This window comes from Peromyscus maniculatus, chromosome 16, assembly GCF_049852395.1.
Source record: "Peromyscus maniculatus bairdii isolate BWxNUB_F1_BW_parent chromosome 16, HU_Pman_BW_mat_3.1, whole genome shotgun sequence".
Taxonomy (NCBI): domain Eukaryota; kingdom Metazoa; phylum Chordata; class Mammalia; order Rodentia; family Cricetidae; genus Peromyscus; species Peromyscus maniculatus.
Genome location: NC_134867.1, coordinates 25,070,528 through 25,097,844, shown reverse-complemented (window position 1 = coordinate 25,097,844; position 27,317 = coordinate 25,070,528). Strand labels below are relative to the sequence as shown.

The 27,317-nt window shown below is 37.6% G+C and overlaps 1 pseudogene; it reads left to right on the top strand.

The window, feature by feature from the left end:
• The window catches only part of LOC107399412 (TGF-beta receptor type-1 pseudogene), a 96,644-nt pseudogene extending 70,818 nt beyond the window's left edge, over positions 1 to 25,826 (top strand).
• Positions 25,827 to 27,317: the final 1,491 nt, after the last annotated feature.

Below are 27,317 nucleotides of genomic sequence, written 5' to 3'. Positions count from 1 at the left end.
CTATCATTACATCATAATCCTTGTCTCTGATAATGTTCTTTGATCTAAAGTCCAATTTGTCCAACATTAACATAGCTATTGCTACTTTCTTTTGTTTATTTGTGTTTGTGTATTTGTGTGTGTGTGTGTGTGTGTGTGTGTGTGTGTGTGTGTGTGCGCGCACAAGTGTGAGCAGACACAGGTGTCATGATGTGTTTGTGGTGGGTGTAGGATGACTTTCAGCAGTTGGCTCTCTTATTCTATCACGTGAGTCCTGGGGTTTGAACTCAGATTTTCAGGCTTGGTAGCAGGTGTCTTCATCTGTTGAGCTGTCTTATAGGCCAACTTGTGCTTGCTTTTGGTGCTTGTTAGTCTGGTGTACCTTTTCCCATTCCTTTATCTCTAGCTTATGAAGTTTTATATTTAAAGTGAATTTCTTATAGAGACCGTAGAGGCAGATGTCCACTTTCTTTTCTGCAGCTTGATTCTCTCTCTTGTCTGGTGTGCTGTCAACAGTCACATTCAAAGTGATTACTACTATAACTGGAGTAAATTCACCTGCTGTTACTGTCTTATATTTGTTTCATTTTTCTCTTTTATCATCCCATTCTTTTGGTATCAAATATTATATGGTTATATTTTGACAGCTTTCTTTTTCTTAATAGTTGTGACTCCCTCTAATTTCTTTTGCTATTTTCTAGAATATACATTTTAATTGAAATATATTTTGAAATAACATTATAGCACTTCACACGGAAAGACATCCCATAAAAGATTACTCCTGGCTCCTTCCACTTATCTTTAACAATATGTCTGTTACACATTACTCTTGATTGTATACCATAATTGCCCAATATAGTTTACTATTATGGTTTTAAAACTATTTTATATATATATTAAGAATAAGATAAAGCCTTTATGGGCCTTTATGTATGCCTTCTCCAATGTTCTTCTTTTCAAATAGATCCCATGTATTCAGCTGTTTCATCTTATGCTGCAGGTGTCCTTGTGCATATTTCCCTGAACACCCCTCATAGAGAATCTAGGCTGCAAAGCTCTTACAGATTTAATGAAGAATTTATCTACTGGAATTCTGTTAATGTAGTAATAAGGTGTTGGGGAGAGAAAGTGTTCCATGATCGAGGCATAGACAATAGACCGTGTGGTCTTTTTGCCCATCTTCAGTAGAATTTCCTGCTTTCACACACCTCTTTTCAACCAGACAGGAAGGGCAGAGGGGCCGGAGATGGACACATGTCATTTCCCTCACTGAGATGGTACCCTTGTCAGTTTTTTCCTATAATATACAATACGTTGTTACCAAGAGTGCACTTGACTGATTTCACAGCAGTCCTTCCTTTTGTGTCAAAGCTCAAGAGTCAGTTTTGTTGACTCTTTGTAACTCTCTGGTGGTGGCTTTAGCACTGTGCCTCCTACATGTTTCTAACCCTTGATCTCTTCCGCTCTTGACTGATTTCACAGTGGTCCTTCTTTTTGTGTCAAAGCTCCAGAGTCAGCTACTCTGTGCCACCTACATGTTTCTAACCCTTGATCTCTTCCTAACTCAGCATCCATCAGTTGATAAAAGTAGTGATTCAGGTTTTACCAGTTTATTTTTTGTTTGTTTCCAGTGGTTTCTGTTTCAGGTAAGCAACTTTAGGTTAACCTAAATTTTTCTGTTTCTTCATTGTTTAGGGTGGTAATTTGCTATGTGCTCTCTGTTCTCTAATAAATTCTTGCAAAATTCTTCATGTTCAGTGTGTTCAGCTTTCTTGGTTGTAAGGGAATGATGACTCACAAACTCTACATCTCATAGATGAAAGCAGAATTTCTTCTGGGGGTTATTATCAGAAAATTATCAAAAGAGAAACTGAGTAGAGAGAAGTTGTGAGGCTTTGGAAACTGTAGTATTTATAGTGCAACTGGACTAGGACAAGTATAATGCATAATAAGACAGGGGTAGCTCTTCAGAGACAGACTACATTGTCCCAGGCCTGTGACATCACAAAAAAACTTGAAAAGTATGTTCTACCCCAGGGAGTGATGACATAGTTGAATGTGGCTAAAGGTCCTGACAAACCAAGCAAGGTGGTCCACAGTTAAAATGTCCAGAATGAGTATAGATGTGGTTTTGTGTGTGTGTGTGTGTGTGTGTGTGTGTGTGTGTGTGTGTGTGAGTTTAAAATGGAGAGCATCTCTAAATTTTATTTTCACAGTGAAATCTGAACAAAGAACATGTATATTTAAGCCTGAATTACTTAGGAAAACATTAGAAAAACTTGCTAACATTCTGTTGATTGCTTATAAATATAATTTGAGAAATAGCAGCAAATATGATGAAATATATTTACTTATGTGTCAATGATAACATTACAAAATATCTCTGCAGAATAGTGTAGTTGGATATGACTTCTGTGAGCAAAAATTATGAGGTATGAATTTAGACATTCTCATGTTGATAATTGATAATTTTATAGAATAAGATCATCTCTGTAAAAAGGAAGAGCTCCAATCTCTCCATGTAGCTGAGACTCTTATAAAGACTAACATGAGTTGCCAGTATATATAAAATGTTGTAAAACTATAGCTGTCTCTGGAGAAATAGTCCTATTATTGTTCCAGGGCAAGTTATACTTTGTGGCTGCATTTCCTACTTGGGGGAGAAACAGTTAAGCTACTGTACAGGAGTCTTCTTTTGAGACTAGAACCTAATCAGGCATTCTGCAGAGGCAGACCATCAAATCCCAGGTAGCAGGTCTAATTGCTTTTATTTGTGTACTGTGAGCATTTTGTCCCAGGGTAGAGCTGGGCTTCGGATGAGGTTTCTCAGTTAAAGTGAAACAACTTAGCCTGGCAACTTGAGCTTCATAGTGATATTCTGAAGCTCCACTTCTTAGTGTGAAGCTGATGCATCATCATAGAACAAATTTATCATTCATTAACTCAAAATCAAATCACCATTTCTTTCTAAACCCAGGAGCAATATCTTCCCCAAACTAGCAGTGTGAATTCTGCTTCAAGTACAACAGCATTATGTCTGAAGAAGCTAAATCTGAAATGTGTGCACTGAGCAGTCTCCACTGAATTCCAAGGTCAGCTATCACCCCAGATGGCCAACTGGAGATTAGAACACAGCAGGGCATAATGGGGCGGGAATTAGGAAGTGTGATCAGGCATCATGCCTCTGAAGCAGGTTTCCTCAGTAGCAAACAAAATAGGTCTGGCAGTGATGGCAGGGAAGAAATGAGAACATGTGGTTAAGCCAATAATAATATTCTTTTGAAAGTGTGCTCTGGCTTTTCTCTTAGAAATGTAGTACGAATTTGTGTGTGTCTATAGTGAGCCATGGCTTTCCCCTTGGATGATTCTTTCTTCATATTTTAATATGTGTCAAGATAGTCTTTTTGTGTTTTTACCCTCTTATGAATTTTTTATAAAGGACTCCCCATGCATAGTGGCTAATATTTCCATGACTCTTATTTTCTCATTTTCTTTATTCATCTTTCTTCAAACTTTCTGAGTGCTTTGTGTTCACACATAGCTCCCTTTTCACTACGTAACAGTGAAGAGACACTAACACAAGCACTGTATTTCTTAAGAGATTAAAAAAATCTATACAAGTAATTCCTCCACCTAAAACATAACTCTGACACAAGCTAGATTTTATTTCACTTTGGATGCACAAGAGATAAAAGCCTCTACACAATTCTGAAGAGAGGATTATTAATTTTTTATCAGCTAAAATCAATAGCAGAGGTAACACCAAAAACCTCGGGGCCAGGAGGCATGGCTAATCCACTGGGAAGAAAAGAGATCATTTTATTTGAAGAAATTCAGCTAGGTAGCATTTTAAACTTGTTTGCTATATAATTAGTTATTGTTCTCCACATATGGTATACAGAAAGCAATCCATTTACTATCTGTCTTTCTGATTGTTGGTTGATATCTGTGTGGCCATTGTGCCTTGTGAGTTAAACACTTTTATTATTTAAATCCTTAAACTGTAAAGTAAAGCATTTGAATTCAAAAACAAGGATTCACCTAAAAACAAAGCTGGAAGGATATATAACACAGCCACCTTGATATTAAATCTTTCTTTTGCATTCATTTATCTCTCATTAATAAAATGGGCATATTTTATCAATCCTATCTTATAAAGGCACATCTTGAAAGGCAATTAATAACCTAATACTGATTACTATGTGTAGCTCTGAGTAGGCTTATCAAAAGAAGTTTCCCTTATAGAGATAAAGGTAAATGTCAGCAATACATAAAATAGCTGAAATTTCATAATTCAGACAAACAGAATAGAAAAACTTCTGTTTTTTTTTTTTTTTTTTTTGTTTTTTTTTTTTTTTTGGTTTTTTTATTATTATTATTATTATTATTATTTTACAACACCATTCAGTTCAACATAATAGCCACAGAATCCCCTGTTCTCCCCCTCTCGCCCACCCCTCCCCCCAGCCCACCCCCCATTCCCACCTCCTCCAGATCAAGGTCTCCCCCGAGGACCGGGGTTGACCTGGTAGACTCAGTCCAGGCAGGTCCATTCCCCCCTCCCAGACCGAGCCAAGTGTCCCTGCATAAGTCCCAGGATTCAAACAGCCAACTCATGCAACGAGCCCAGGACCTGGCACCAATGCACAGCTGTCTCCGAAACAGATCAAGCCAAATGACTGTCTCACCCGTTCAGGGGGCCTGATCCAGTTGGGGGCCCCTCAGCCTTTGGTTCATAGATCCTGTGCTTCCATTCATTTGGTTATTTGTCCCTGTGCTTTATCCAACCTTGGCTTCAACAATTCTCGCTCATATAAACCCTCTTCTTTCTCACTAATTAGACTCCCAGTGCTCCACCAGGGGCCCAGCCGTGGATGTCTGCCTTCGGATTCCTCAGTCCTTGGATGGGGTTTATGGCACCACTATCTGGGTGTCTGGCCATCCCATCACCCGAGTAGGTCAGTTCCTGCTGTCTCGCGACCATTGCCAGACACTTTATGCTGGAGAGGATGTGGAACTAGGGGAACTCTCCTCCACTGCTGGTGGGAATGCAAGCTTGTACAACCACTTTGGAAAACTTCTGTTTTTATGAAGAGACAGGGAAACAATTTCTTCTCAAAACATCTTTAGTTTGAATGCCCTTTTGTGTTTAATAGCATGACCTCAGCATCAAAGCCTCAGCACAGCCTTCATGAACACATTTGTGATGCCATTGACCTTTCCTTTACAGCTTCAGGACTTTGTTAAGTGATCTTGGATAGCTAAAAGGGTTGAAAATCATCCATCTGTCCAATCTTATTTCACACTGACTTTATGGTTTTCTATATCAAGAGTACAATATTGGAGTTTTGAATTGGAGAAGTCTGTTTTGGAAGAGCATGCCAGTCCACAGATATCCTCCTTCAACCACTGAGGACCTGTGCCTAAAGAAGTACCCAGGAACCTAGAGCCTGTCTCCAAGCCTAGGTGGTTTATGTTGGATAGGAAAATGTGTGCCTCACAAAGTACAAACTGGCATAAGTATTTATTTATTAATAAAAGATAGTGATAAGTGTTTCAAATATATTCCCTCAAAGGATCCTCAAATCACTCTTCTCTGATGCTTTCTTTGCTACCCCTGGGTAAGGTTAACACTCTTCTTTCAAGTTTTCTTCATTTTTCATAACTTAGTTTATTTTTCTTGTATGTGTATGAGTGTTTACCTGCGTGTATGTATGTGTATCAAATGAACCCCTGGTGTCTTCAGAGGTCAGAACAGAACATTGGATTCATGAACTGGAATTAAAGATGATTGTGTGTCAATGTCTGATTACTTGGAACCAACAAGCCTGGGTCCTCTCTAGAATCACCAAGTGCTCTTAATTGCTGAACAATCTCTCCCACCCTCTCTTCAAAATTTTCTTATATGGTAGCATGTTTTAGGTTAGGAATATAGTGTTAGGAATTTTTTAAGTGTATAACTTATTTAAAATAAAGTATTAATCCAACACTTTTTATAATCCCAGAGACTGGTAAATAATGAGCATACAAAGATGCAAATGTAAAAATTAATAAGTACACCAGCATAGGAAATAAGAAACCCACATTGCTGCCTGATCATAATAGAACAGACTGACTTTAGGAAATGTTTTTCTTATTATTTCCTCATATTCCTATCAAGATTCTATGAACTGGTGTCTTGGCATACCTTTGACTGATAAAATTTAGAAAGGTTACTATCAGAAGAGTTAAATTGCTCTGTGAAACCTAACAGCCCATGAGCCAATTCTCATCCACACTTTGACTAATCAGGGTTCATGCATCCATTTCAGAAATAATATCTTGGAATAAGGATGAATACTGTCTCCTCAACTGCCAAATAAATAGTCACCCAGGAAACATATTATGTCTTCTTTTACAGAAATCTCAAAGAAGCAGGTACTATTGTTATCACAATTTTATAGACCATGAAGCAGAGATTTACAAAGATGAGGTAGCTTGTTGCGAGTCACGTAGGTTATAAATGTCAAACTGGGATTTGAATGAGTTTTGTGCTGTAGTGTATGAGGACTGATGATTTCAGCACTGCAGAGACGGACAGTTCCCTACACTTAGTTTCCTTGTGGTTAGTACAGAAGAGTCTGCTTTGTCAAATACTACAAAGCCTACACAGTTGGACAGTTATGATTTGCTAGGCATGGATGAGTTAACTTTCTCAAGGGGTAAACTTTAATGAATAAAAAGTCAAGGGGTATCAATTCCTACTCTGAAGATCTCTCTCGATGGTTCCTCATGGAGCTCTTTGGAGAATTGAGCTCAGTAACCCTCCAGAATGGGAAACAACTCTTTGACACTTCCTTAATTGACTTCTCTTCCTTTGATCTCTAAATTATTCTGCTGCTTCACTCAATCAAACCCTAACAAACTCATCAAACTTAAGCTGTTATCTTATTGTTTGCTAGGGGTGAAAACTATGGCAATATGTCTAACATCAGAGAAAATAGCTCTTTAATTAATGAAATATTTTTATAGTTTGAGTATAGGAATATGTTGTACACTATAAACAACTAAAATTATGTATATGTGTGTATATATACACATATATAGATGATGTAGATACATAAAGACATAAGCCATCTTGATTAGAGTTGCCAAAGATATTTTCTAATAATTAATGTAAGAAATATACTAATTTTTGAGGAGGACCATTCAAGTTATTTCTTGCCAATAGCAATAACTTGGCAATAGCAAATATGTTATTAATTTTTTGAAGAAGTATTTTAGAAAACATAAACTTGTTAATGACAAAATGGCAATGAAAAGAATAATTAAGTCTTTTTTGTAGTTTTTTCAAATTTTATTTTACAATACAATTCAGTTCTACATATCAGCGATGAATTCCCTTGTTCTCCCCCCTCCCACCCCCTCCCCTTACCCCCAGCCCACCCCCCATTCCTACCTCCTCCAGGGCAAAGCCTCCCCCAAGGACTGAGATCAACCTGGTAGACTCAGTCCAGGCAGGTCCAGTCCCCTCCTCCCAGGCCGAGCCTAGCGAGGTGACCAGAGACAATTTACACTGTGATTTACTTCATGCTATAAATAAGATGTCAAAATAAAATGTTCTACTACTGAAAAGGAAATGGGAAGATGTGGGGATAGTTAGCTTTGATAACATTTGTTATGCTGATAATATGATCACATTTATGCTGTGTCCATTTATGTCTCAATATAAGACAACAGGTTCTGAATGAATACATATCAAAAGATATGTACAGAACATATCTCAGGTACAAAACACAAGCCTTAACATCACACTTTCCAAAATGAAGACCTACTGTGCATTATTAGAATCTCCTTCAAATTCTGAAATTTTGTATTATTTAACAACTGACAATTTTTAAATGTAACTATGTTCTCCTCACCCACACTTTACCAACATGTGTCTACTTTTAGACTATCATCTAGTTTATGAATAGGCTATGATTTTTTTCTTTTCTTTGAATGATGCCTTTGGTCCTTTTCCATGATGTCTTCCCTGTCTGTACTTTAAATGTGTGATTAGTAAATTTTTATATTACAAATAATAATGTGTGCTCTTATAATTTAGTTTTTTTAGAAAATAAATAATAGACTGCAATAGAAAAAATACTGAATATAGAATATTATTTTTACTTTGCTGTCTATCTCAACTTTTCTACATTTTAAAGGAAAATTATATATGTTACTCTGATAAAATGCCAACACCAAACAACTTATGAAAAGAAGGATCTGTTTGGCTCAGTTTCAAGGTTCAGCCCATTAGGGCAGTTTAGTCATGGCATCAGGAGCTTGAAGCAGCTGGTCATACTGCATCCACATTCAGGAACAGTAGATCAGCACAGGTAGTTGTTTAGCTACCTTTTGTTTTATGCAGTGTAAGAACCAAGCCCAGAGAATGATGGAAGCCTCATTTAGGTGAGCATCTCACTTCCATAACTTAGTTAAGATAATCCCTACAGGCATGCCCCCAAAGCAGCCTAGTCTAAATAATCCCTCAAAGGTGTTCCAGAAGGCTTATCTCCAGGGTGATTTAAGATCCTGTCAAATTCACAACACAAAGCTTTACACTATAGAACACATTTCCTGATATATTTATGTGAATCATTGAAGCACTATGAAATTTAAAATCATTAAATATCTATAATTTTCTGATATCACTATATTTATATGTGTAAATTTTACCTTGAGCTTTTGGATAACAGACATATCCAAGTATACATTTATTGACATTTTCTTCAATGCGTTGAAAGAAACACATTAATTAATCAGTACTAAATAACATTAATGAAGTATAATTGTAATAACTATTTAATACATGCCATTTCACTCAATTTTTTCTCATTATTTTTATAGTTGATAAAGCTGAATTTTGGAGAGCAAGTGGCTTGCTTAAGTTCACTAAGTAATTAGCAGATAGCTGAAGGGTAGGAATGGGGTTATAACCCAAGGTCTTTAAAGTTCAAACCCTACTCTTACTGCAAGTCTAAAGAAGAGGGAAAAAAATTCTGAAGAAAAAGAATGAATTGATTGGCGAATGACACTTTCTATGGATTGAAAATAGCTAGCACTATGACTATAATTCTGAGCTCAAACCCTGAATACAACTCAATTATTGTTATGCACAATAACAGATGGACATGGAAACCCAATACTAAGTCCAAACCTGTGTCTCCATAAACAGTTTTTCTGTTTACATAAAGCTACTCCATAGAGCAATTTGCTTTGAAAATGCATGGCCATGACTATTCAACTTCACACCTGACAAGGCAGTGAATTCAGACAAGGTAAATTGGAAGAGCTATGTTTAGAATACATAATCAGTTAGCAGGAAATTGTGGCTACTAGCTTAAAAAATGAAATAAACACTGAGAACTGTGAAAGTCATTTTGATCAAGACTGAAGTTGTACATACATTTTCATAAGCTTCAAATAAAAACATTAATTGGGAAACTAGAAAAATACTCAATGTTTCTATGTCTGTTTAGATTAAATAAAAAACAATTTTATATGTATATTTGTTTTCCAAAATTTCTTAGGTATAATTAACTAATGAAAACCACATATAATTATATTTAGTGTGATATTTTGATATGTGTTTGCATGGTTAGATGCCTAAATTGAATTGGTTAACATACACAGTGCCTCACAGATATAGCATTTTTAGGGCAAGGTATATATGAGAACTCTAAGATTTTTTTAGGCATTTTTAAGTATGCAATAGATTATAGTAAGATAGCATGGTGTGCAAGAGATGTCTTGATTTGTATTTGATGTAATGAATCTGTCTACATTAATGTCTTTCTACCTGCTGCCCTTCTGCAAACCACAGAGACCACTATTTTACCTTTCATTCATGCAGAATTAACCTTCCTAGTTTCAACATATAAGTGACATCGTGATTTTTTTTGTCTTTCTGTTGTACCTGGCTTAAATTTTTTTCAGCATAATTTCTTTGAGTTCTTCCATATTGTGGCAAAATGTAGGAGTTATCTCTCTCTCTTTTTTCAGACTAGGGCCAATGCTGTACATGATTCATTTTCTTTATCCCTTTTTCCATTGGCAGACATTTAACTTGGTTCCCTACACCAGCTATTGGGAGCACAGCTACCTTTTCCACATATTACTTTCATTTCTCTTCGCCATATGCCCACTAAGGAAATTGCTGAATCATGTGGCAGCTTTATTTAGTCATTTTTGCTGTTTTCCATCTGGTATACATTAAGATTTCTACTAGCAGTGTGTGAACATTCCTTTTTTAAGAGTTTCTGTCACTTAGTCTCTTTTGCTTTTTTTTTTTTTTTAAATCAAAGCCTTTTAATGAATATTGCTTAAGGAAACGGAATGAGACAGAACATATTACAAAGCTATTTAAGCTTTTTTTTTTGACATTTTTTCTTTCATTTTGAGATTATGATTTCTTTATTTCTTCCTTCCCTTTGCTTCCTTTAAAGATCTTCTGTATACCCTTTATTAGTCTCTTTCAAATTCATGGCCTTGTTTTATTAATTGCTGTTACACACACACACACACACACACACACACACACACACACACACACACACACACACCCCTTCTTAGTCTGTAAATGTTACTTGTATGTATGTCTTCAGAGCAGATCATTTGATATTGGATAACCCACTGGTGTGCTCTTCCCCGGAGAAGATGATTTCTCCTGCTTTCTGCATCCCTTTGTTGCCTGTGGCTGTTTGTTGCAGCCTCATGGTCTGCCCCCCCATCCACTTTGGAATGTCCATTGTTCTTGTCCTTGTTCAGCTCATAAGGGTGATTATAACAGTGATGAGATCAAATCTCATAGTGGTTTAAAAAAAAACTCAAATAACAGCTAATTAATAAATAATTGATAACTTGTAATATTGAATGTTTTCATATACCCATTGGCCATTTGTAAATTGTCTTTTGAGAAATATCTACTTAGTAATTTATAATGGTACTTTTTTTTCTTGCTGTTCAGTTTTTGGAGTTTCACATCCATTTTTAACATTATCCCTTATGAAATGTGTAGTCTATGAATATTTTCCTAGACTCCATAGGCCATCTCTTACTTCAGTGGTGGTTTCCTTTGCTCTGAAGATTTATTTTTAGTTTGATGACAGCCTTGTTTGCCTAATTTTGCTTTTGTTGCTTGTACTGCTGTGTTCAGTTCCAAAAAAACAGTGCCCACATAACATCAAGGAGCTTCTTCCTGTACCATCTTTCAGCAGTTTCATTTCAAGATTTATGCAACAAAGCTTTTAATTCTTTTGAATTTGATATTTCTATGTGATGTCAAATAAAGGTCCAATTGTCTTTTCTTTGTATTTCTGTGTATGTGGATGTCTAGTTTTAGCAATGCCATTTATTAAAGAGATCCTACCCCCAGTGTTTTCTTGGCTCTCTTGCTGAAAATCAATTGACCCATAATGGGCAGATTTATTTCTGAGCTTTTTAAAAATCTGTTCCTAAGTATCAAGCTGTTTTGATTATTATAACTTTCAATATATTTTGAAATTAAGTGCTATGTGCCTGCAGCTCTGCTCATTTTCCTCCAAATAGCTTTGGGTATTTGGAGCTTTTCTAAGTAAAAAATGAATATGAAGGTTATTCTTCTGTGTTTGTGAACACGGGGCACTAGAATTTTGATAGGTGCAGCATTTAGTCTGTAGATGGCTTTGGGCAGTGCTGATAGGGTGACAATATATTTGATTCCAGGCTATGGATATAGCCTATCTTTCCATTTATTTGAATGTTTTCTAGCTTATTTCAACAGTGCGTGTGCTGGTTAGACTTTGTCAACTTCTAGAGTCACCTGGGAAGAGAGAGCTTCAGTAGAGGATTGCCTTCATTGGACTTGCCTGTGGGCATGTCTATCAGGCACATACATGACTAATGATTGATATGAGAGGACTCAGCATTCTCTGTGCAGTGCCACCTCTGGGAACTTCATCGGGGTTGTATAAGACAACAGGCTGAACAATCCATGGGGAACAAGCCAGTAAATAGCATTCTTCTGTGGTTTTTTGCTTCAAGCTCTTCCGTTGAGTTCCTGCCTTTGTTTCTGTCAATGACGGGCTATCACCTGTAAAGTTAAATAATCCCTTTCCTCCTCAAATTGCTTTTGTTCAGCATTTTATCACAGTAACAGAAAGCAAAATAGTGCAGTGCATTATAGTTTTCAGTGTATAGATAACTTTGTTCCTTAAGTGTAATATTAAGCATGATATTTTACTTGGTGATAATATAAGTGAGTTTTTTTTTTCCTTTGATTTTTTTTTTTTTGAGTCAAAGTTTCTCTGTGTGGATCTGGCTGTCTTGGAACTTATGTTTTATATTGAGCTGAACTTGAACTCACAAATATGCCTATACGTCTGCCTCCCAAGTGCTGAGATTAAAGGTGTGTATCAGTCAACACACCCAGCTTAAATGAGATTTTTTTTTTAACATTTCTTTGTTGTCCTAATCCTTGGACCTAGAACTTCATACCTTTGGAAGGAGTTTCTAGCTTGTGGTCTTGTAGGCTAATCCTGTGTTTAAGAAGGCCAAGACATTGTATGTGAGTCTGGGGTCCACAGGGGCTATCTCATAGCCTGAAGCCTCAAGTGCTGTCCTACAAGCTAAATCAATAAAGCCCCATGGATCTGGGGTCTTCCACCATGAATCACTGGAGACTGGGAGCATGTCGACTAGACTGCCCGAGGGGCTTGTTTGGTTGTGATATGCATGAAACCTGAGTGCACAGGGAAGTCTAAAAAGGCTAATTTGTTGTTTCTGGCTTGGAAGCTTGTTAGTTGGAGCTGATAGGGTGACTAGGACCATGAATTCTGGCCCAGTGGGAACCGGGATCATCAGGGGTCAGTTCTAATCTGGATCTACTGGATACACCTGGGCCTGGGTCTCTTAGAATTTGAAGACATGGGCTTGGAGTCTGGTGTGGGCCTGGTACTTAAGTATATGAGGGCTACTATTGGGGCTTCTGGGACTGATTTGTCTCTTAACATGGCTTGGAGGATGGGGCCCCCGGGCATCCTTCTTGAGACCGTGGCTATGTGGTCTAGCCTGTCACTGGTACAGAACTTAATGATGAGGCTATAGGTTCTAGCCTATTTCTAGGGTGTGCCAGTAGTCTGTCTGCCAGGGCCATCCTGGAGACACGAGGAATGGTCTGCCATTGGTTTTGATCAGACGGAATATTATAGAAATGCACTTGAATCTCAGTTCTAACAGCAGGTTACTCTAAGTCAGGCTTGAAGCCAGGTCCAAGGCCAGGTCAACTGCTCATATCATCCTTCAGCCTCATGTAAAGGCTTATTTTTTTTCCTGTGCCTTGTTGTCAAGATTTGGAGGATGGATCATGCACAGCTATGGTTTGGATATAGTTTGAAGGTGTCCTTCATGGATTCATGTATTGAGAGTGTGGTGTGACTTTAAGAATTCATGAAATCATTGGGGACATTGGTATCTGAAGTGATTAAGGTAGTTCTCATGGAATCTCATGTTAGTTCTCTTATAAGTGAGTTGTTCCATGCTCCCTTTCATTCTTCAGTTTTCCAGTCTTCCTGTGTGATCTCTCCCTCATGTATAATCTCCTGCACTAAGGATATCTGCCATCCCACACTGGCCAAACCTATGGATGCACCTAAGTTTAGACATGATGGCTCCTAAAACTATGAGTTCAATAAAGTTATTTTTCATGAATACTTAGGCTGAGAAAGTTCATTGTAGCAGTAGTAAACAGAATGATACATGCTAGTCAGTGATTCCATCCTTAGCCTTCTCAACATGTCTTTTATTATCCCTTTGATAGATTCTGGTCATGTCTTTAGGGTTGTGAAGGTATATCTAGGCATGGATAGCTGTTGGAATTCAAAATTACGAAGGGCTGAATGTTGAAAAGTCTTATTCAGCCACCTTGTTGATAGACTCTTCCAGACACAGATTAATGTTCTAAAGAAAAAATGTCACTTATTTTCTGAGCCAGACTGATATATTTCTTTGAATTAAATCTCCCATATCAACCCTTCACTATCACTTAAGGGCCACAGTATTCACTAAGAACATTATGTGTGCTTGTAAAGGAAATGTTTTTAAATAGATTATAGTAGGTTGATTATTTACTAGAAGGAGTAATTGTGCATTATGTGCCAAGTTTATTTATGATACAAATAAGAACAATCTTATAATACTAATATTATATAAGAAGGTTAAATAAAGTTTTCTCTTGTTAGTTTTTAAAAGTATGTATTTTATAAGTAAGTGTATATGTGCATATATAAAATTGTATAAGAAATATTTGTCAAGAGTAAGTATTTATATGGAAACAAGCATGGCATACTTATAGGCATACTCTCCTTATTTACATGTAACAATATATTTGACAATTAAAATAACTTTAGAGGCTAACACTTTTCTCATCTGGGTGTTTTTCAGAAGTAAGGTATATGGTGGTATTTCATTTGTACTGAAATGTGATTTTAATTGTATGTTAATAAATAAAGTTGCCCTGGAGTCAGAGCTATTAGAGCCATAGCAAGAGTGTGGTGGTTAGAAGAGCTAGGTAGATTTCTGTGTGTTCAGGGATCAGCCAGCATTGGAGACATACGCCTTTAAGACCTGGAGGGCGGTACTTACAGGCAGTGACAAGGCAGACATGTGGTTGGGTTTACAACCAATGAGAAGGCAGAACAGAAAGACTATTTAAAGACAGACAAACAGGAAGTAGCTCTCTCTTGGGGAAGCTAGGAGCACTGCAGGAGGTAAGATTTTAGCTCTGAGCTCTGACCTCTCGGCTTTCTCTTTTACATTGGTTCTGTGTTTCTTATTTTAATAAGACGGTTGGATACATCTACAAAGGTAGGTATTTGTTTCCTGGTAAGAAGCACACATGGATTTGAAACATTCCAAATGCATGCTGTTTTATAACAGCTGGCTTGTATGTAAATCTTTCACATACTGATTCTTCTTTCTAAAATAAATATGCAAAATATGAAAGATTAAACTTTGAATGTTTTTATGTAGAAAATTAAAATGAACAACTGGCATCAACCATTCTTTTTTATTTATTCCCTCATTTTCTTGGTATTTGAAATAACAGAGTGTCCTTTATCAGCAATTGCCTCTGTATATAAGCCTCTGACAATTGCCATGTTAGCCTAAGGCCATTGACTAAATGCAGCTTTATTTTAGCAATTAATTTATCATTTTTGTTTCCCTTGTAATTTTTTTTATCATACACACCTTCTTTCTCCCAACTCTTCCCAGATCCACCTCATGTATCTTTCTTTCTAACTTTGTGTCTTCTTTTGCTAGTCAATGGCAATTTAACTGCTCAAATATTCCATCCTTAGCCTTGGATGTGTGGCTTTCTCCTGGAGTACCATTAGCTTATCAGGTACTGCACTATTAGAAAAAAAAAATTTACCCCTTTATCTCTCAGGAGCTAACAAGTGCCAATCATTCCACTGTTAGAGTAGAACTCTGTGCCCAATGCCCCTCTCCATGTGGGATTTGGTTTTGTACAGGTTATATTGTAACAAGGCTTTTTGGAAAGAATGTCTGCTCCATATTATATTTAAAGTCAAATTTTGTCATTGCTAGCTGTTTTTTTCTGCGCTACAAGGTAAATGTATATTATATTTTAGTTACTCTTCTCATAGTTTGTGTGACAAAATGCTTAACAAAGAGCAACTTAAGGGAGGAAGGGCTTATTTGCAGTCACAGTGCAGAGGGAAAGAGCCCATCACAGCAGGCAAGGTGTGGCAGCAGGACAGTAATGCAATGTGACCACATTGCATACAGTCATAAGGCAGAGAGAGACAATGCTGATGCTTGCTTTCTCCTTCATATTCATTCCTGGACCCCAGCTCATGTTCAGGGTGAGTCTTCACACCTCATTTTCCCCAATCTAGAAAATGCCTCATAGAAGCCCAGAAATTTGTTTTATAGGGGTCAATAGATCCTGTCAAGTTAAAAATCAATATCAACTGTCAGTGGATATGAGTTCACAGTCATTTATAAATGTCATCTGAGTCCCTCTTCTTTGGCAGATACATATCTTTCAAAATTTCATGTTCATTCACCATTGCTCACTTCTGTGCCATACTTATTCATCACAACGATATCTGTTTTCAAATGCTTTGATGTCTTTCTTATAGGTGACACTAAGACTATGTTAAGAAACATGAAACAATTTCTTGTTGAACTTGGGCTAAATGAGACAATAGAAAATTTTAATCAAATATAGTATCTGGTTCTTACACAGGTCATATTGGTCTTCCATACATTTTTATATAAAAATAGAATTTTACTTTATTTCTTATTATGTTTTACTTTTCAATTTTAACAATATTTATACTAGAACAGACATGTCCTAATATAAAATGTTTAAAGACAATTATGGCAAAGATACAAATTAAATATTTTTCTTCTCTGTTTCATATAATCATAGAAATCACCAAATATGTTGGGTAACACATGTTTTATCAAATACTTCATAGTTAATATAACTACTTTTGAACTTAGGAAAAATTAATATTTTCTTCATTTTATTGATATGAAACCTGAAACTTAGAATTTGACTGTTTCGCATTGTAATCATGTGAGCAGTACAATTCTAATTTCAAACCAGGATTACTTTCCTATAAACCTATGTGAATTTCCCTTTAAGAAACTCAAAAAGCACTTTAGTAAGCAAATTATGTATATAACCTAGCAGTTGTAGGAAATGTCCAAATTACTCACTAATCAGTATTATATGAAGAAGATTACTTTTGCTTCAGAAGATCATTAGAATAATTGAGACACTATGTTGTTTGGCTGGAATAATGAATTATTTTAATGCCCATTTGCTGTACCAGTTTTATTTTCTCTCAGAAATTTTCATCACTGCACCCATTTGCAGAATACATAGTGTTTGTCTTAGAAAGATATGCTAGGTTAAACTCCTGGTGTTCCACCCAGTGTAGTCTATATTTCAACAGTGGATGCATTATTCAAAAAAAAAGATGTCTACTGAGGGTCTAGTCAACAGTGGAGTTGAACTGAACTCTCTTTAGGAGCAGCATACCAGCTATCCTTGTTCAGAAAGATCAGAGTGATCTTTCTGACCAATATCCCATAATCAACACCAAGTTATGCTTAACATTTTGCATGCTATTCCTCAAGTAACACATTTGCAAACACAATGCATAAATTCCATTTAAAATTTGCTTGTGAAAAGCAAGATACTGAAAAATCAAACGAATTGCTTTCCAGCTAGATTTTGAGTGAAGGGGTGGGATTAGGATGGAATGCATTATAAGGGTAGAAAATTTTGTTCCCCATTAACTATTTTATTAAAAATAAAAGTTACCCATGTACTACTTCCTTTCTGGAGTATTTTATAACTCCATCACCAAGCAGAGCTATCCATGTCAGTGGATGTTGCATCGCCTGTTGAAACTCATCAGTCTTTGTCTAAAAAAACCCATCAAAATGCATATGATTGGTTTGAAATTCCTTTTATTAACAGGTAACAACAGTTGATTGTTTTGTATGTTTGTGGTTTTTGTTTGTTTTAGTTTTCATTTTGTGTTTTGTCTTTGTTGTTTGTTTGTTTTGGTTTTGGTTTTTCCAGAGAGGGGTTCTCTGTGTATTTTGGTTGTCCTGCAACTCCCCCTGTGGACCAGGCTGGCCTGGAACTCAGAGGTCCATCTGTCTCTGCCTTCTGAACGCCAGGAGAGTTCAGTCTTGGAGATCAAATTTAATGGGACATTATATGGATCTTGTTCACATTCTAGTTGGCAGTGTCAACCTGGGAGAGTGCAGCCTAAAGATGAGGCAGACTTCTGTGGTGATATTTTATTTGTGCTCTAACAAATAAAGCTTGCCTGGGGATCAGAGGACAAAGTCAGCCACTGTATTAAACATAGAGGTCAGGCAGTGGTAGCACACACCTTTAATCCCAGTGCTAGTTAACCATAGAGGTCTGGAGATCTGTACAGACAGACAGAAAGTGATAGAGCTAGGCAGAGAGAGGAAGTAAGAGAGCAGGATACAGAAAGGTATATTAGGCATGAGTATACAGGAAGACTCTCTCTTGAGACTCTCTTGGGTTGAGGATTTCCTAAAGTTAAGATGTAGCTGGCTTGCTCTCTGATCTTTCAGCTTTCAGCCCAATACCTGAAAAAAAAAAAGTACCAAGTTTTGTATTAATAAGACCTTTTAAGATTCATGTTACATTTGGTGACCCAACATTTGTGGCATGAATTCATGAATAAACCACTGGCCTGTGGCCTTGCAGTGCCTAGCTCAGGTCCAAGCTGCACAGTCCAGTTGTGGTGGTGTACGCTGGTAGGATTTGCTGAAGGAGATGGAGTCAGGAAGACCCTGAGTTCGAGGCTAGCCTGGGAGGCTTTCTGAGGAGAAGCTTCAGCCTTGGCCAGGCCTGGCCACAAACAGTGGCAGTGGGACCATGTAGGTGGTGGCTGCTGCTCTGCATTGCAGGCTGCTTCTCTTCATGGTGGCAGGGGACAAAGGGTTTACTGCTGCTTGTTCAGAGAACAATTGCCAGGACCACTGTGTTGTAAGAAAGCACTGACAAAGGTCAGTTTGAAGAAGTTTGGTGAGGCAACTGACAGGGAGAAGAAGTTACTGTGAAGATATTCTCTTCCAGGGAAGAATATTCCTGGTTCCAAGAGGTAGAGATTTATCAGACTGTGATGTTATGACATGAAAACATCCTAGGATTTGTAGCAGCAGACCACAAAGACAATGAATGACACGTGGTCTCAGCTGTGGCTGGTGTTGGGTTATCATGAGCATGGATCCCTTCTTGATTACTTGAATAGATACACTGTAACAGTGTACAGGGATGATCAAACTCACTTTGTCCATGGCAAGTGGTCTTGCCCATCTTCATATGGAGATTGTTGGTACCCAAGGAAAGTCAGCTATTGCTCAGAGATTTGAAATCAAAGAATACCCTGGTGAAGAAGACTGGAACCTGTTGTATTACAAACTTGGGACTGGTTGTGAGACATGGTTCTGCCACAGATACAATTGATATTGCTCCAAACCACAGAATAGGCACTAAAAGTTTTCTGCAGGGAACCATGACCATACCTAACAGTGACTTGGAAATCTCCAAAAAGATGATGGAACCCCACAACAATGACTCCATCAGGATGATGATAATACCACTAAGATGACAAACACTACCCTAAGATGGGTTTTGGACTACAAACTGCTCAGGACAATTCCGATATAGTTATCTGAGATGATCCAGCCCCACAGACTATTCAAGCAAGGACTTGAAACAAGCCCTGAACTTTCCCATTACACAGAGACTGGACAAATGATACAAGTAACTCTCCCAGCACTTGACAATTAACCCAAAATTTTTCTTTTCAGGATCCCCTAAAGATGCCTTCACCATCAGACAGCAGGAAGTAATTTTAAGAATATGACACCCACATTCTCAAGAGATGGGGATCCATGGTTCTTGGTCATTCATTGGGTTATAGATAATTTTCATTGTTTAGGATGGTTGGTTACAAGTTGTTAACTGATAAGGGTCAGGAAAAAAGCTAAACAAAGCAGATTAGATTCAGGGTTCTTGTGTTAAAAAAAAAGAAAAAGAATAAAAAGAGAATACAGATAAGAAGTAGATTATTGAATCTACTCTGAAGGAAAAAAGAGGATATAGATATGATAAGATAAAAGGTAGATTATGGAATCTACACTACACTAAAGGAAAAAAGGTATAGAAATGATAGAATAGAGGGTAAATTATTGAATCTACTCTGAAAAGAAAAAAGAAAATATGGATATGATAATTTAAAAAGGTAGATAATTGAATCTACTTTTAAAAAGCAACTACTAGTTTTAAATATTTTACATTTATTGGATTTTGTATATTGTATACAAATTATATTGATACAAATTTGATATTGATTTTGTTAGAAAATATTGTACATGAGAATGGGAATCTGAGTCACCTGAAGTTAACTTTTCTCTTATGTGAAGGACTAGTGGACCTAACCTGGAAATATCACAACAATAAGGTACTTCCTGAAGTAAAGGACTTTTTAATTCACTTGTTTTTATCTCCATAATACCTAAAATAGTATTTGTCATATTGTAGTAACTTGATAAATATTATGTTTAAGCTTCTTTATGTCTGTAATAAAGTCATAATTGAATATCAAAAAAAGAAAATATTGTACAAATATTTCTAATCTTATTCAAGGTATTGTACCTATACAGTTCATTTAACAATGTAATGCAAATTGCTAGTTCTTGAAAGTCATTGTTAGCAAGTAATTAGGATATAAAGAAATGAAAGTTAGTAGTCTTTGCAATCAAACTGTAGTCATATTAGGTATGTTTTCAAGGTCAAACAGAGGTATATTTTAGATAGACAAGTCATCTTCAAACACTTCAGAGATATACAGAATATGGCATTTAAGATTTTTTTTTAATTTTTTTCTTTTATTTTACAATACTATTCAGTTCTACATAACAGCCACAGATTCCCTTGTTCTCCCCTTCCTGCCCCCTCCCCTTCCCCCCAGCCCACCCCCCATTCCTACTACCTCCAGATGTTTTAATAACATAGCTTTTTCCTTTTTTTTTTTTTTTTATGACAATGAGAGATATCTGCTCCTGGCAGCACCAAACTACTCCAAAGAAGATGATAGGTATTTACTCCTATCCTATGGAGTTTACTTTCATAATGGCTAAAGTTAGTCAGTGGGCAAAGAAAGTGCCCTTACATCAACTGCTGACAGCATGCTGTCCAAAATGGACAAGCAGGACGCAAAAGAAAGGACTGCCAATCCTTGCCCAGACAAGGTAGGAAAACTCTTTAGAAAATCCTGCTTCACAGATGAGTCTGTCAGATATGCTAGGCCTGTAAACTGAAAATGAATCCCCCAACATTGTAGAGAAACCCTGGGTGACTGTCCAGACAGCCAGCTGTTTCTGTCATTTCTCATATTTTTTTTGGAAGTCATTTGTTTGTACTTTCTGCTTACTCAGTTAAAATTATTTCCTTCTTGGGTCTCTGAGGGAGTTGAAGATTAGATAATTATAGTTTTCCTTATTAACAAATTCAGAAAAGAAACTCACTAAGAGGTGTATAAGTTTGAAAGACATCAAAAGATAGTTTTGGGTTGGTAATACAAGTTAGGATAGAAAGTGAATTAGGTGCAGCATTTGGACTCACCAAGATAGGATAGCCAATAGAGTATTTTCTCTGAATTTGTCAAATGCAAATGAACTAGACATTGTTGATGTATTTATTGCCTGTATATATTGTATATAGCTATTGTACTTATTGTATATAGTTTTTCTTATATTAGTTAGAACTTTTTTTTATTTTATACAAAAAAACGGAAAATGCGGTGGTATTTTATTTGTGCTCTAGCAAATAAAACTTACCTGGGGATCAGAGGACAAACTCAGCCACTATATTAAACACAGAGATCAGGCAATGGTAGCACACACCTTTAATCCTAGCATTTGGGAGGCAGAGATCTGTCTGGATCTCTATGAGTTAAAGGCCACACTGGGAACAGATCCAGACATGGTGGCATATGCCTTTAATCCCAGCACTAGTTAACCATAGAAGTCTGGAGGTCTGTCCAGACAGACAGGAAGTAATAGGATTGGGCAGAGAGAGGAAGTGATGTAGCTGGACAGAGAGAGGAAGTAAGATAGCAGTGTACAGAAAGGTATATAAGGTGTGGGTATACAGGAAGTCTCTCTCTTGAGACACTCTTGGGCTGAGGATTTCCTAGAGGTAAGATGTAGCTGGTTTGCTCTCTGATCTTTCAGCTTTCAGCCCAATACTTGGCTCTGGGTTTCTTATTATAAGACAACCTAAGATTTGTGTTACAAGACTATAGTTTCATGCAATAGCTGACTTTATTCAGAGCACCAGACAGTTTATACTCCGTGTGTTAAGAAAAGTCACTGACGTGAAATATACAACCACAAGGACAAACCACATGTAGTAAAAATATGTTTTTCTAGAAAGGAATATGCGTAACAACAGCTGAAGTAAACTCACTTCTATGGACCACACCTGGGAGGAGCACCAAAGCACATTCCAAGAACAATTCTGTATTTGGAAGAAACTGAGGTCAAAGAAAACCCTTGTCTTGTTTTCTTTGAGTGTTCTCACAAGCACGCAGGATTCTCACATGAATCCATTCTTGTACTGTATTCTGCATTTCTTGAAGGGAAGAATGTTAGAGACATGTTTAAGTTAGTTTTGAAATTAGTGAAATTTATTTGCATTTTTTTCTACAGTATCATAAGACCACCTCCCACACTCAGTATCTCCTTGCTAGAGCAACAAATGGAAGTGTTGAAGTATCCCATTCCAGTTCAGATATAGGTGAGCATCCGCAAGTTTAATATTCTTTGTCATGTAGGTATTTTTTATCAGAAGATCTGTAAATTAAATGATCTATTTGTATCTCATCCCTTACCTAAAATGCAATGTTAAGATACACAGATCATTATACCTGGATTAGACAACTAAATTCAATAGCTGAAAGCAATGGGTGCCTAGCAGTCACTGATCTGTTGAAAGTCTAGAGTAAATGTAATCATAATCCTTAACTTTGGCTGGGGATAGTTCCTGAGAATGACTCCCCAGAACTCCCTTGTGGTTTGATTCCAGGTTTTAAACCCTCAGCTACTTCCCATAATCTGCTTTAAGCTCTTAAAGCTGAGCTATGTCTTTGGGAAACTCAGAAGTTCAAAGCAGCTTAATTTTTTAATGGAGGGGCACACGTGGAGGATGCTCCTTCTGCAGGGATCATTGAGAAGTTCAAGGTCTGAGGATTTGACAAAGAACTTTTCCCTTTAGACAGTCACCTCAAGAATATTTTATCGTCTGCCTGGAGATATAGATCACTGGTAGAGCATTTGCCAAGAGTATTTTGTTGCTGGGGGAATCTTTTAATGCAAATAGTTTTATTTGGGTAAATAGTGATTCCTATCTCCTTTATATGAAGAAGTTACTTTTGAGTTCATCTCTCTTCTCTCATGTTTTAACAGCAGGAAGAATTCAAGAAGCCACTGCAATATTCTGACTGAAAATCCCACAGTTAAATAAATTTCTTGTATTGTACATTACTGCAGGCAACCGCTGGAGTAAAATTTTGACATTACAGAATAAAGATCTATTCTCCTGTAGTTTTCAAAATTTATTTACCTTCTTTAAGCTCTCAGCAGTAACACTGACAAAGTTGTTTTGTTTCTTCTTTTGATTGCTGATAATTTAAAATCATACCTCTTTTTTTGAAACTGTTTATTGCCTCTAAATGTTTTGTAATAAAATCCTTACAATTTTCTAAGGATCATATAATATGAATAAAGGGATAATTTGACTCAACCCTTTCCTATTTGTTGAAGCATCATGCTGTTGGTGATTAAGCTACTGGAGAGCCCTCCTTTCCTATGCTTGTGTCTTTCTTTCTTTTTATATTGCTCTATCTAAGACTTTGACCACTGTAATGATTGGAAGCAGAGAGATTGGAAACCCTTCTTTTGCTCTGATTTTAAATGCAGTGTTTTCAGTTTTTGTCAGTGTAAGTTCTCATTAGCTATAAGTTCATGTAAAACTGTCTTCAGGACACCACAGAGATACCACACTCACTGATCCAGCAGCTGTTGTTATCTGTATAAGTCCTATACAAGTTAAAGCCAATCACCATTTCAGCCTAGTTTTTGGGGACAACATCTCAGGTTGTTGGTATTGTTGATTATTTATTTTATAAAACTCACATTTGCTCAGCTCTTATGTATTAGAACTCATAACAGTGCCTTGTCAATTTCATGTTTGTTATTCTTCATGTTAGTTTCATGCAACAGAAAGTCCTGTTAAACCTATTTTACAGGTGAAGATACTGAGTAAGAAAGTTTAAATAACTTGCCTAAGAACCATGTAAATAATAAACATTGGAATTTATATCCCCTGCTTTCTCTTGTATTAATAATATACTTGCCATTTTATCTAATAAATTATCAAGCTACCAATAACCTTTATTATGCATGCAATATAGCTATAAATTATGGATTTGTGAAAAGAATTATGAATTTGAAATATAAATCTTGTGTTGAGCACAGAAAATTTACTAGTATGTCTTGTCTTCAAAAAGTTCTACTAATATTGAAACCAGAGATATTTTCAATTAATTGTGATTTGGGTAACACACTCTTCAACTACAGGAGATGAGTAGAAACTGGGGATTTCGTTCCCTTGATCACTTTACTATTCCCTGAAGATTCCTTTAAGGGAAATTGCAATTTCGTCTAGATAAATATGCACTACTATCTTGTCTTGGGAATATTTTTTCTCCCTAAAATTGTTGATAAAAGACACTGTTTTTAATGCGGTCTTATATTGAATTTTTTGTCACCTATCAATGTGTCTTTCTGTTTTTAAAAGTAACTTTGAAGAGTTTCAAGTGCTACCTAAGATCAGTTTTGTGTTTGATTAATGTAACAGCGAAACTCAGCCCAACCAATAGCAATGCATGCTATAAATAACCGGCAGCCACTATTATCATTTCATTATGAGTCTAATGAAATATTATCTTAAGGAGGGAGACACCCCCGACAGCAATGCAGAGCAATCACCGAGCTTCCATGTAAGTGCAGGGGGCTGAGTTATTTACTGCCATGCACCCGTGCTGCTGCCAGGCTTCCTAAATTTACAAAGAGGAAGTATATCTCCTCAGCTCATGACAGCTGAAGGGGATGCCATATCGACGGAAATACAGTCTAATAAATGACCAAATAAGACTTTGTCTTCTTCTTCTGTTGAAATTACATAAAATTGTAGAGGCAGAGCATTATTTATTCTGGAAAAAAAATCAGAATTCAGCAATTCCAAAAAGACTTCTTATAAGTACTTTTTTTTTCTTCATTATTTTCTTCATCTTAACTTTGAAAAATCACCACCATCCAAACCAACATCACAAATCAAACTTTTCGTTTCTGTAATATTCTACTTATACATGCTCTTGTGCATATGAACACCCATATGAGTGCACGCGCGCGCGCGCGCGCACACACACACACACACACACACACACACACACACACACACACACACAATCTAAGCAGGAAAATAGCACATAGTATTCCCAGGCAATTTCCCATATAAGAACTAACCAGGCCTGATCCTGCTTAACTTTAAGATCAGATTGCGAGCATTTGGGTGGTATAGCTGTAGACAGACTCATGTGTGTGTGTGTGTGTGTGTGTGTGTGTGTGTGTGTGTGTGTGTAATTTTTTTAGCTATACTCTTCCTTTTAGCATAATTATTATTGATTCTTCAGGAATTTTACATCATGCACCCCAATTCTACTCACCTCCCAATCCCTCCATATCCTCCCTTCACCCCTGCAGCATCCCCCCAAAAGAACCTTCCCAAACCAATTAAAACCAAAACCAAGACAAACAAACAAACAAACAAACAAACAAGCAAACAAAAAAACCACCTTGATTCCCCATCTTTCTAATATCCTTTCATCCATAGTAGCGGCATTGGGTGCTGTGGTGTATCATGTAGTATACCCTTTTGTCCAATCATCCCCACCCACAAAATGTTTATTGTTATGAGTTATTGCTCTAGTTCAAGGCCTCTGGCACACCATCATCACTGGGCCCTCAATGCAACTCCCTCAGATATCCTGAGTTGTTGCCTGAGTCATCGGGATCCTGCAGCTAACATTCAGCAGTACCAGTTCCCTCATACACTCCAGCAGGTCATAGATGGGCTAGATGCTAGAGTGGGCGAACCCAAGGCCCATGGTATGGGTCTGGGTGGTAGCTAAACTGGTCAGTCAGAGTCATTGGGACTATCTCCCTCAGGCAGGGGCAGAGCCAGCTCTCCTAGGCCCTTGCCATCAGGACCAGCTCTCCCATACCCATGGTGAGTGAGGGGCCAGCCTTTTATGAAAGCTTAAGGAAGCTCTTGTGTTGCAGTGTCCAGATATCCCAGGGCCAGTGAGGGGTGGATCTGGCTTAGCATGGCCCTCAGATTTCAACACATGTGGTTTCTATGACCCGTTGTGGCAACATGGGCCATGGACAACATCACAAACCCCAGCTGCAGCAGGATCACAGATCTGGACATGGTCTTGGCAACAGCTCAGGCCTGGATATCACCATGGCTGAGTGTGGCAGCACAAGCCACCCGGCTCACCATGGTCCCAGTAGAGGCACAGCCCTCAGATACCAACATGGCTACAGGTTGTGGCCTAGACCCTGGGCATCCTTGTGGCCACCAGGGTCTGTGTTGATGTCCATGGCTCCTGATACCATAGAAGGCCATGCTGATGCTAGGGGTCTGGGCTGCCACCTGGGACCATGTTGGTGTCCTGGGGCCATGCTTCTGTGGGGCAATGCTGATCTGAGTGGCTTCTGCTGCCACCTGGGGCCATGGTGTCATCAGGCCCAGGCTGCTACCAAGGACCATGTCTGGGTCTGTGGTCCTACCACAGCCAGGGTCTGTAGTGATGTCCATGGCTCATGATAACAGCAAAGGCCACAAGGACGCCTGGGGTCTAGTTATCCTTCTGAACCAAATTTAGATATAAGATTTTTATCCACATTTAAAAGTATAGTTATTTCTTCCTAATACCATTCCTGCTAGGCTAAGGAGGCAAGTAGACATGTTAGTAATACTTTATGATGGTAGATTACCTGCAGGGCAGTTCAGAAAGATAAGATGCCCTGAAGAGAAAAATATATAGTGTGGTGTTTCCCAAACAATTTGTCTGATAATAGATAGTAAAGGCTTTTTGTACAGAAAGAAGCCATAGTTTGACCTGTTGTTTATCTTGGTGCAGGGACACAAGAAGTGTTAAGATACACTGTGCCCATCCTAGTGATCAGCTTTAGAGATAGATACTCAGAGCATCTAGTAGACAGGAGGGAGAGCTCTGCAAGGCAAGCAACCATGGTTTGTGGCAGGTGTTAGGATCTGGAGTCACTGTGGATCATCTGGAAGAGTTAATGTCCATTTAGCAGAACTATGTGAGACTTGAATTGCCTCACTGTGACAGTGCACGTTTGAAACTGACCTTCAGGGACACAGGTAAAAATCAAATTCTGGGTCCAAAAGATATTGTTTTTGTGCTACCAACCTAGTTTAGAAGAGAGGTTTTCTAGGAATCAACAAGAGGGCTTGTTAAAATAGGCAGTGACTGCCTTCCCTGAGTTTCTGATTCACTAGGCCTAGCGATTGGGGGCTGAGAACTCACACATCTAGCTGTACCACAGATGCTGTTGCTGGACTGGGCTAACATTTGAACAGCACTGAG